Raw genomic sequence first — 12,451 nt, forward strand, 5'->3', positions numbered from 1 at the left:
ACCAAGCTAAAATCAAGTACTGGTACTGGAAATGGTACTGCAAAACTTGGCAAGTACTGGTACTGGTACTTAAGTACTACACCCTTAGTACTGATGCAGCTCTGCTCATGGTGCCTTGGCAAAACATTCAGCAACATTCTGCCTATGAGGTGCCTGTCTTTCAAGCATGGACTGAACTGAAGATACACACAGCCTGATGTGGTCTCGGTGATGGTATGTTTTGCTAATTCTTAACTAAAACGGTAAGAAATTCCTACTTTATCCCTAGTTTTTAACATCAGAAATCCCTACTTTGCCCTACTTTTTGGTAAAAATATGCCCTACTTTTTCCCTAGTTTTTTTGGTAGAGGCAGTAGAAAGCCTGGACTAGGTTCTTTACTCTAGTACCAAAATTATCAGAATTACCCCCTTGTACTTAGAATTTGAATTATAATTTTTTTTATTTCTTTTTTTAAGAAACTTCCTTTTTCTTAATGTATCTACTTCAAACTTTAAATATACACACCTCTATTATAAGAACGCTCTATAAATTTAGAATTAAAAAAAAATATTGCAAGAGGTGAGTGAATTAACAGACTAATTGTTGTTGATGGAACATACAGCCATATTGTGCATATAGCATTACAACAGTTTGGTTTATATGCAAAAGAGCATTTAAACCTGGTTGAATCTTTTAGTTTTATATGCATGTTATGCTGTGTAATGATTTTATAAATTGTAAAATAAAGTGTATTAATAAATATTTGTATTTTACAGGAATAGAATAGTCAATGTCATGACTATTGCTATGGTTGTCAAATTCAAGGTTACCAGTTCTAGCAATTTGAAGGAAGGCTCAGTTACAAAAAAAATGTTTGAATAGATAGTAAGTATTTTAATTATAGAAACTTCGTCACCTCTCTCTCTCTCTCTATATATATACATGTATATATATATATATATATTTATTATATATACTTTTATATAGATTTTTGAACTGTCTCCTTGGTCGAGGGGTTAGAGTCGATGACTTCTAATCCATTTACCTCTCTGGCGTGGGTTCTATCTCTGGGAGATGCTTTGGTAGTTTAGCACGGAGGGAGGCAGTCTAGTTATGGTGTAACTCTCCAAGAACAATGGTTAGGAAACTACCCGCCTATATGACTGAAATACTGTTGGGAAAAGGCGTAAAATGAAACAAACAAACAAAGAAACAAAATATAGACTTTTGTGTAATTATGACTAATTACATAATAATTATTATTTATCCAACAGATAATACAAAATAACCAATTAGTACTGGTGTTAGACTTAGGCTTGGGCTGAAGTTTATGAATCTTAGGGTGAGCTTTTAGAATTGTTGAATGTCCGTCATCCATCCACACTTGTTTGTTAACACTCTAGCAGTAACATTTTTGCCTCAATCATCATCAAACTTGGTTAGGATTCTTATCTAGTTGATAGCTTGGATGAGTTTGAACATTGATCATCTCAGATGAAACTAGGTAACTGGAGCTAAAAATAGAAAAACCTTGTTAACACTCTAGCTGTCACATTTTTGCCTCAATCATCATCAAACTTTGTCAGGATGCTTATCTAGTTGATAGCTCGGAGGTGGTCGTACATGGGTCATCTCGGATGAAAAACTAGGTCACCGGAGCTAAAAATAGAAAAACCTTGTTTACATCCTAGTTGTCACATTTCGGACTCAATTATCATTAAACTTGGTCAGGATGCTTGTCTAGGTAATTGCTTGAATGAGATCGAATATGGGTCATCTCACATGAAAAACTAGGTCACCGGAGCTAAAAATAGAAAAATCTTGTTAACACTCTAGTGGCTACTGTTTTGATCAAAGTATCCTGGAAATTGATCTGAAAGTTTATTTTGATGATTTCTAGGTCAAGTTGGAATATGGGTCACCTGGGTAAAAAACTAGGTCACACTGCTCAAATATGGATAATCCCTGTTAACACTCTAGTGGTCACATTTTTGACTCACCTGTCATGAAACTTGGTCAGAATGCTTGTCTAGGTAATTGTTTGGATGAGTTCTATGGGTCAGGTGAGCAATCTAGGGCTATCATGGCCCTCTTATTCATATTCAGACTGGGAACTGAAAGTATCAGACCCTGGGGACTGAAATTATCAAATCCTGGTGATAGGGTGAAAATGTCCTGCCAGTCTATCTTATCTAAATTGTTTTAACCAGCAATTTAAAAGAATATGAATATAAGTATTTTAAATTTGATTTAAAAAAAAATTGATAAAAGTGCTTCACAGTCTCTTCATAAATATAGAATAAACAAGGTTTGACGTCACATAAAGTAAATATGAGCCGCATCATGACAAAACCAACATAATTGGTTTGCACCCAGCATGGATCCAGACCAGCCTGCCCATCCGCGCAGTCTTATCAGGATCCATGCTGTTCGCTATCAGTTTCCCTACTTTTTATAGGGTTTGGAAGCTGGGTGCAAATGCATTATGTTGGTTTTGTCATGACACGGCTCATATGTAATGATTAAAACCATACACACTATAAGTGGCCACAATATGAAGATAATTATAGTTTCATTAAAAAACTGACAATTTTTTTGTAGTTCACCTAAGGACAAATCTTCCTCAACTGGTGAGCTTCTGTGATGGCCCATTGTCTGTGCGTCTGTCTGTGCATCCATGCGTCAACAATTTCTTCAAACAACCTCTCCTCCTAAACCACTTTGCAAAATTTGTTAAACTTTAAACACTTTCTAGTGGATGCCTACCAAGTTTGATCAAATGAAACCCCTAGCTCCAAAATTGGCTTGGCAACAGGGGTCATTGAGTTTTCTTATATGTACTGTTGATCAGTATTTTTTGTGATGTTTTGATTTTCTCTATTTTTTGAGAATAGTGACAGGTTGAACTGTTTAATAAAATGGCTGCCAGACTGCTAAAATTAGAAAATAACATATTTACAACATTTTAACCACTGGTTCAATTTTGAAACAATTGTACACAAAAATTTCCTTGGTGACAAAATTGTTCACATTAAGCTGGCCCTTGATTTCATATTGTGCTTCTGTATATCTTTTTAACTTTTGAATGAAATGTCTTCTTACTTGAACAACAATCTTTGAGAATAGACCTTTATTAGTTAACTAGACAGACCTTCACTCATAAATGACTTTGATCTTGAAGGTAAAATTATTGATTTTTTTTTTGCCATTTTTGGCAATAACTTTGTTATTAATGAGCGATCGTCTTCATATTAAAACACATTATTAGGATATGACCTTTATGTATATCAAACTCAAATTGACCATGGCTCATTTATGACTTTGACCTTGAAGGTGAAATTAATGAATTTTCACTGATTTTTAGCTCACCTGTCACTTTGTGACAGGGTGAGCTTTTGTGATCGCTTTTTGTCCGGCGTCCGGCCGGCGTCTGTAAACTTTTACTTTAAATGACATCTCCTCATAAACCACTAAGCCAATTTCAACCAAACTTCACAGGAATGTTCCTTTGGTGGTCACCTTTGAAAATTGTTCAAAGAATTTAATTCCATGTAGAACTCTGGTTGCCATGGCAACCAAAAGAAAAAACTTTAATTATCTTCTTCTAAATAACCCAAAGAGATAGAGCTTAGATATTTGGCATGGAACATCTTCTAGTGAGTGTCTACCAAGTTTGTTCAAATAAAAGCCCTGGGGTCAAAATTGGCCCCGCCCCAGGGGGTCATTGATTTTTCCTATATGCATATGGTAAAAACTTAAAAATCTTCTTTTAAAGAACCCAAAGAGCTAGAGCTAAGATATTTAGCATGAAACATGTTCTAATGGATGTCTACCAAGTTTGTTCAAATAAGAGCCCTGGGGTCAAAATTGGTCCCGCCCTGGGGGACATTGATTTTCCTTATATGTGTATAGCAAAAACTTAAAAATCTTCTTCGAAAAAACCCGAATAGCTAGAGTTTAGATATTAAGCATGAAACATCTTCCAGGAAGTGTCTACAAAGATTGTTCAAATAAAAGCCCTGGGGTCAAAACTGGCCCTGCCCCAGGGGTGTCATTGTTTTTAAATATGTGTAAAGAAAAAACTTAAAAAATCTTCTTTTAAAAAACCCAACAAGCTAGACCTTAGATGTTTAGCATGAAACATCTTCTAATGGGTGTCTACCAAGTTTGTTCAAATAAAAGCCCTGGGGTTTAAACTGGCCCCGCTCCAGGGGGCCTATATACAGGTGAGCGACTTCAGAGCCATCATTGCCCTCTTGTTGATATATTTGACTATAACATGGTAAATAATAAATTAATAATTTTCATGCTTGGACAAAACAACCTTTTGGATTACACCTTCAAAAAGGTTGAACTGACCTTGACTTTGAGCTTTAACATGACCGTGACCATCTGGCATCAGGGTCAAATGATTGAATTTTGGTTAAATTGTCATAATTTTCTGTTCTTTGTGGGAACCCTGAAGTTGCTGCCAACAGGCTAATTGTTAAAATATGACAAGCTTGCTGAATAAACGTTTTGGAAAAATGTCAAAACTAGAATCCTATTTTGGTTTTTGAACTTTTTTCTTTTATTAATTTCTAGTCCCTGGAGTACCTGGTGTTGCCTATATCCTTAAAGCTACATGCAAGGGACCCCAAATTTGTGAAGAACAATGTTGTGGGCTGTAGAGTGATCAGGGTTTTGACACAACTGGATATTCCCAGTTTCTGATAGACATAGAGGAAAGAATCCTCCAGGCAACTAATGCCCCCTATACCATCATCAACAGTAATGGAGGTCAAGGTCAAGGAAATGCTCCGGTGAGAAATTTTTATCTTATTTTTGGATTATTACAGTTTTGTTACTCTCCTTTCTTTAACCTTTAACCAGAGCAACAGATAAGGTGGGTATTTGCGTATTTACGCAATTAATTTTATAAAATACGCAATTGATTTAAGAATACGTATCATATCCCATTTAAAAAAATAAAATATGCAATTGTCTTAAAAACTCATGCGTATTGTCATTTTCATCACCGTAAAGTTAATCTGTCGTATGCTAGTTGTTCTGGACCAATTATATTGAAGGCATGCTATCCGAATATTCCCGAATCAATGCTAACTAATCAACGGTTTCCGGTCTTTGACGGTCCCTGGTCTCGAAAGACCGACTTAGCCATATCAATAAAGCATGAGACCGTCGATTTGTCTACTCTGGTTGATGGTCTTTACAGACCGGCAGAGACCGTTTATTTTGCAGAGACGTCAATAAGTAGGTCCCAGCTGTATCAATAGACGCTTCGAAAGCAATATGGCGTCATACATAAGGGAAACTGATTTGAAACATAACAGTCGTAAATAATCAAAAATCAGTCAGAAAATGAACTTGTTAAAAATATTATGAAATATAACATGAGCATTTTATATAAAGCATAAAACAATTGTGAAAAGTTCTAGTAATTTGCTAATCCTATTTTCGCTATCATATTCATATCTTCATAATTGAATACCAAATTGATCTTGAAATCATAGGGTATTGAGTTTTGGAATACCCAATTAAATGGAGCCAATACCCAATTCCAAAGGAAATGATGGAGTAATACCCAATTCACTTTTAAAGCTTATCTGTTGCTCTGTTTAACCTACTGAATTCATTGTCCTGCTTTGAAACAGTCCATTCAAATATTTTAAGAGATTGCATTATCAAGATGTAAAATAATGCTACAATGGTATAGCTATAACCCTTCACAGACATGCAGGCTGACCTTGCTCTATACTTGCGACCAATGATAATCTTTTCGGATGCAATAGGTTAAGGGTTAAAACAGTCTACATATTTTAATAATTTTTCATTATGTAATTGGGCTTTTATGACTTGGTAGATTAAAATCCTGATTAAATCTTTGTCAGTTTTATATGACAAGCCAATTACTTTTTATGAATGAAATGTCAGTGGTTACTTAAAACTAGGTTTATGCTATTGTCTAAAATATTGATTTAATGATGTGTCATGCTTATACATGTAACTTGCTGTTAAACATAAATGTATCAGATTGACTAAAAATGCAAGTGGCACACTAGTTTTAGAACCTCCGACACTGTGACTTATCTGCATGCTTTCTTACTTTCATAAAATCATTGATATCACACTAACAGTGGTAAGGAGAATGTACCTGACAAACGACAGCCTTCTCCTCTGATTCCTTATGTCCCTTGTTTTCTGTCGCTATGATCTAATGGTTAAAATTAGGGCTGGGAATTTTATTCTAATATTTGAAACTCTACCAAATATTTGAACATTGAGAAACAAATACAAATATTTGAAAAAAAGAAGAAATGTTTTTCTGTTTGTTTTTATATGCCCAAAAGAATTTCCGGCATATTATGTTATACCCCCTGGCGTCCGTCTGTCTGTTTGGAGTCACAAGGTCAAGGTCACTATCACCTTAAAACTGAAAACAGTTTCCAGAGCATAACTTAAGTTCCATTTGGCCCACAGTATTCAAACTTCATAGGATGATTGTCTATAATTGGTAGAAGACCCCTATTGATTTGAAAGTCACAAGGTCAAAGGTCAAGGTCACTATCACCTTAAAACTGAAAACAGTTTCCGGAGCATAAGTTAAGTTCCTTTTGACCCACAGTATTCAAACTTAATAGGATGTTTGTCAATATTGGGTAGAAGACCCCTATTGATTTTGGGGTCGCAAGGTCAAAGGTCTCTTTTGACTTAAAACTGAAAACAGTTTCAGCACCACCTCCGTGGTTGAGGGGTTAGAGTCGATGACTTCTAATCCAGTTACCTCTCTGGCGTGGGTTCGATCCCTGGAGATGCTTTGGTAGTTTAGCGTGGAGGAAGTTTGTCTAGTGCTGGTGTAACTCTCCAGGAACAATGGTTAGGAAACTACCCGCCTATATGACTGAAATACTGTTGGAAAAGGCGTAAAATGAAACAAACAAACAACGAAAAAAGTTTCCGGAACATAACTTAAGTTCTGTTTGGCTCACAATATTCAAACTTCATAGGATGATTGTCCATATTGGGTAAAACACCCCTATTGATTTTGGGGTCACAAGGTCAAAGTTCAAGGTCGCTATTACCTCAAAACTGAAAACAGTTTCCAGAGCATAACTTAAATTCCATTTGGCCCACAATATTCAAACTTTATAGCATTGCTATTTGAAGGGGTTAATACTTTATTTAATTAATGTAAAGTCTTACAAATGCTTCATTCTTACTTAAAAAAAAAACCCTTTCAGGCATATAATGTTCTGCCTAGCGGTGCTCTTGTTCTTTTTGTGCACCCACTTAAGGGGCTGTGGCAATAAGATTAACCCTTGCATGTCCTTCTGTCCGTCCTTCCCTCTGTTTTCTTTTGTGTCGCAAGTAGCTCAAAAACAATTTGACATGGTGTCATGAAACTTTAAGGGAATGTTGCTCAGCATGTGAAGTTGTGCACCTGGGGTTTTGCTTGTGAATTTATATATTTTGTCAGAGTTACTGCCTTTGACTTAGTGAAAATTTGCAATTTTCAGTTTGTGTTGTGCGTGGCTTGAAATGTAATAACTTTATCGCTGAAATTTTTTTAAATTAACTTGGCACAAGTGATCACCATATTGAGAGGATGTGCAGAGCGCAAGAATTTGGTTGCTTCCGTCAAGGTCACACTTAAAGGTCAAACTTAAAAAAGTCTTCATTTCATAATAAAAAGTCTACATTTTGTGTCCACTCCATTACTTTTAAAACACCAAAAAGTTTTTGAAATAACTTGGCATGAATGATCACCATAATGAGAGGATGTGCAGAGCCCAAGAATTTGGTTGCTACCTCCAAGGTCAAGGTCACACTTAAAGGTCAAACCTTAAAAAGTCTTCATTTTATAATAAAAAGTCTACATTTTGTGTCCGCTCCATAACTTTTTAACTGCTGAAAATTTTCATAAATTACTTGGCACAAATGATCACCATAATGAGAGGATGTGCAGAGCGCAAGAATTTGGTTGCTACCCCCAAGGTTAAAGTCACATTTAAAGGTCAAATGTTAAAAGTCTTCATTTTTTTATATAAAGTCTACATTTTGTGTCCGCTCCATAACTTTTTAACCGCGGAAATTACTTTTAAATAGCTTGGCACTAGTGATCACCATAATGTGAAGATGTGCAGAGCTGCTATCCAAAAGGTCAAGGTCACACTTTCAGGTCAAATTCTAAAGTCTACATTTTGTGTCTGCTCCATAACTTTTTAACTACTGCAATTTTAAAAAAAAATAACTTGGCACAATTGATCACCATTATAAGAACATGTGCAGAGTGCAATAATTGAGTTGCTTCCCCCAAGGTCAAGGTCACACTTAAAGGTCAAATGTAAAAAAGTCTACATTTCATGTCCCTTCCATAACTTTTAAATACCCCCAGGGTCATGGTTATATGTTCTCCATAGCATTTTACTTTATGGAAGATTTTAAATAACTTGGCGCAAATAAACACCATCATGAGACTATGTGCTTATGATATGCATGGCACAACATCAAGGTCGTGGTTGGTAAAAGGTCAAGAAGTACACATTCATGTTTACTGCGGAAGGGGATTTAGCTGTCCTTCAGACTGCCTTGTTGGACTATATAATTACATAGTTATTGCCATTTGTTACTTTGTCTTGTCCAGTGCATAATATTATATTGTTATAATAAACTGTTACTGGAATTCAATACAACTTCATGCAATGGTCAAGCGCATTGAGAGGAAGTGCAGTGCTAAAGAAATGCAACTCTATCTGGATTGATAACAGAGTAATTCAATAAAACTTTATCAATGGTCAACCACAGTAAAAGAAAATTCAATGTACAAGAACCACAACTAGCTTTAATAACTATTTCAATTCTTTTACTTGGTATTCTGTTACTAGTAACTTCCTCATTTCAGAAGTAGTCTTGCGGGGGCTTAATCACATTTAGTGATCTCTAGTTGTAATGGTTCTATTCAGTTGTTTAGTATCTTTATTATTTATATAATTGTTTGAAATATATATTGCTAGTTTTTCACACATTTCTTTGTCCTATTTTGAAACATTCTTTTGTTATATGATAACGTTTTGTGTTATTAACACATATATTGATTCATTAAAACATTTGTAATTTGTTAACAAACAAGCATTGAGAAAAATTATTCTCAATACCTGAACAGTAAAACTTATTTATGTAAGATTATTTATGAAAACATGTTTTCAAATGATAGAAGAAAGTTTGTCTAAAAAGAAAATATCTTTTGGGCAATTAAATATTTGTGTATAATTTCAATTGCAAAAGTTGTATATATTTTCATGTCGCAAACTTAACCACTTATACTTTGATGAGAATAAGTAGAGCTATCCCAGTCATCTGAGCATCACTGTAATAACTTATGTTGAAGTTTGCGTACCACCTCAAATAATTTTTAAGTCCAATCACATTCTGGCTTTAAAACTTTGAACGCTTGTTTACCACTATGCCCCCAACCTGTAGATAGGAAGGGGTAACTCTATCAAGCATTTTAAAAGAATTATGTCATTTTTTTTTATTTAAAATTTATTTTAAAGTTTACGTACCACCTCAAATATTTTCAAAGGCCATTGACTTTAATGGCTTTGAAACATTGCGCATTAGTTAACCATTATGCACCCAACAGAATTATGCCCCATTTTCAAATTAGAATTTCAGTTAAAGTTTGCGTACGACCTCAAATATTTTCGTATTCCATTGACATCTGGCTTTGAAATATTTTTGAAATTTTATACACTTATTTAATACTATGATTGGTCACTCTCCAAGGCCAAGTAACATGGACTTGAAAATTTGTTTGCCCTTTTCCATCCTGTCCTACCGACTGCTCTTGTTAAGTTATCTTTAACTCTTTTATTCAAAATATATATAAATATATATCAAGGTTAATGTACCTTTAATTAAACCAATTGTAAATGAAGTGGCATATGCATTATCTACAATGATATAGGAGTAGATCATTTCAGAAATGTTTTCTTGGAGTGCTTGTGTGATTGTATATTTTTGTTAAACATTTCAAAGGCACATAATTATATTCTCATGCAAAAATCTTATTTCCTTTTTTCTGTAGAAACCTTTTGAAAATGTGATTTAATTTTCTCATTACAGATGTCAATCGTGTCAATTTTGGACGGACAGCTCACTAAATATTGTAGAGTGACCAGATAAATGGACAGTCTTAAATCGAACCAATAAAAGGTAAAAATCAATTTATTCATAACTATTTAGACATGTTAATCACATTTTAAGTTAAAAGTTGAGCATACAGGGACAGATGAGTTTAGAGTACATGGAGAGTTGAGCGTACGGGGTGAGTTGAGTGTACAGGGAGAGTAGAGTTTTGTTTAGCGTACTGGAAGATTTGAGTTGAAGTGAGGTTACAGGGAGAGTTGAGTTACGTATATGGGGAGATTTGAGTTGAGTGTGCGGTGAGTTGAGTTGAGTGTACAGGGAGAGTTGTGTTGATTTTGAGCATACAGAGATTTGAGTTGAGTGCACGTGGGGAGTTGTGTTGGTGTGAGCGTACGGAGAGAGTTTAAGCTGAGTGTACGGGGAGAGTGAGTTGACTGTATGGGGAGAGTTGAGTTGAGCATACCGGGAGAGTTTTGTTGACTGTATTGGGAGAGTTGAGTTTAGCATACGGGGAGAGTTCAGTTGAATTCAGCATAAGGGAAGAGTTGAGTTGAGTGTATGGGGAAATTTCAGTTGAGTTGTGTGTACAGACAGAGTTGAATTGAGGTTACAGGGAGAAATGGTGTATGGTTATAAGTTGAGTGTAAAGTGTAAGTTGAGTTGAGTGTACGGGAAGAGTTGTGTTGAGCTAAGGGAAGAGTTGAGTTGAGTGCACAGGGAAAGTTGAATTGAGTTGAGTGTATGGAGAGAATTGAGTTGAGTGAAATAGTGTAACCTTAAAATGATACAGTCAAACTTTAAAATGATCCTGTCCAATCCTCAAAACGATATATTTGAACTGTAAATTGATACTGTCCAATCCTTAAACTGATATAGTCTTACCTTTAAATGATATATGCGATCCTTAAAATGATATAGTCAAACCTTAAAATGATATTGTCAAATCTTGAAATGATTCTGTCCAATCCTTAATATGATATAGCTGAGCCATAAATTGATTCTGTCCAATCCGTAAGATGATATTGTCGAACTTTAAAATGATACTGTCAAATCCTTAAAATGACCAAGTTGAACCTGAAAATAATATAGTCAAACCTTAAAATGATCCAGTCCAATCCTTTAAATGATACTGTCCAATTCTTAAAAAGATATTAGTCTTACCTTAAAATGATACAGTCAAACCTTCAAATGACCTGTCCAATCCTTAAAATGATATAGTCGAACATTAAAATGATTCTATCTTATCCCTAAGATGATATAGTCAAACTTTAAAATGATACTGTCCAGTCCTTAAAATGATTTTCTCAAACTTTCAAATGATACTGTCCAATTTTTAACTGATATAGACTTACCTTCAAATGATAGTGTCCAATCTTTTAAATGATATACTCAAACCTTTAAATGATACTGTAAAATCCTAAAACTGATATATTCTTACCTTAAAATGATATTGTCCAACCTTAAAATGATACTGTCCGATCCTTAACATGATAAAGTCAAACCTTCAAATTATACAGTCCAACCTTAAAATGATACTGTCCGATCCTTAACATGATAAAGTCAAACCTTCAAATTATACAGTCAAACCTTAAAATGATACTGTCCAATACCTCAGATGATAGAATGATACTGTCCAATCCTTAAAATCATATAGTCTAATGTTTAAATGATACTGTCCAATCCTTAAAATGATATAGACGAATCCTAAAATGATAAAATCGAATCTTAAAATGACACTGTCCAATTGTTAACATAATATAGTCGAACCTTAAAATGATATAGTCAAACCATAAAATGATACTTTCCAATCCTAAAAATGATATAGTCAAACCTTAAAATGATATAGTCAAACCTTAAATTGATATAATAGAACCTTAAAATAATACTGTCCTATCATAACATGATATAGTTGACCCTTTAAATGATGTAGTAGAACCTTAAAAGGATACTGTTTAATCCTTAAAATGATATTCTGAAACCTTTAAATGATATTGTTCAATCCTTAAACCAATATAGTCTTACCTTAAAATGATACTGGCCAATCTTTAAAATGATATACTCGAACCTTTAAATGACACTGTCAAATCCTTAAACTGATATACTCTTACCTTAAAGTGATATAGTCGAACCTTAAAATGATACTCTCCAATCCTTAACATGATAAAGTCAAACCTTCAAATTATATATTCAAACCTTAAAATGATACTGTCCAATCCTAAAACTGATATAGTCAAACCTTAAAATGACATAGTTAGACCTTGAAATGATATAGTAGAACCTTAAAATGATACTGTCCTATCCTAAAAATGGTCGTGTGGAACC

The 12,451-nt window shown here is 34.4% G+C and overlaps 1 long non-coding RNA gene across 1 annotated transcript; it reads left to right on the forward strand.

The window, feature by feature from the left end:
* Window positions 1-754: 754 nt before the first annotated feature.
* Window positions 755-10,439, forward strand: LOC132753881 (uncharacterized). Its single transcript, XR_009629025.1, has 3 exons — window positions 755-865; window positions 4,565-4,782; window positions 10,106-10,439. It is a non-coding gene; the product is annotated as an uncharacterized LOC132753881 (long non-coding RNA).
* Window positions 10,440-12,451: the final 2,012 nt, after the last annotated feature.

Source organism: Ruditapes philippinarum, unplaced genomic scaffold, assembly GCF_026571515.1.
Source record: "Ruditapes philippinarum isolate M1 unplaced genomic scaffold, ASM2657151v2 ctg17987_1_1_1_1, whole genome shotgun sequence".
Lineage (NCBI taxonomy): Eukaryota > Metazoa > Mollusca > Bivalvia > Venerida > Veneridae > Ruditapes > Ruditapes philippinarum.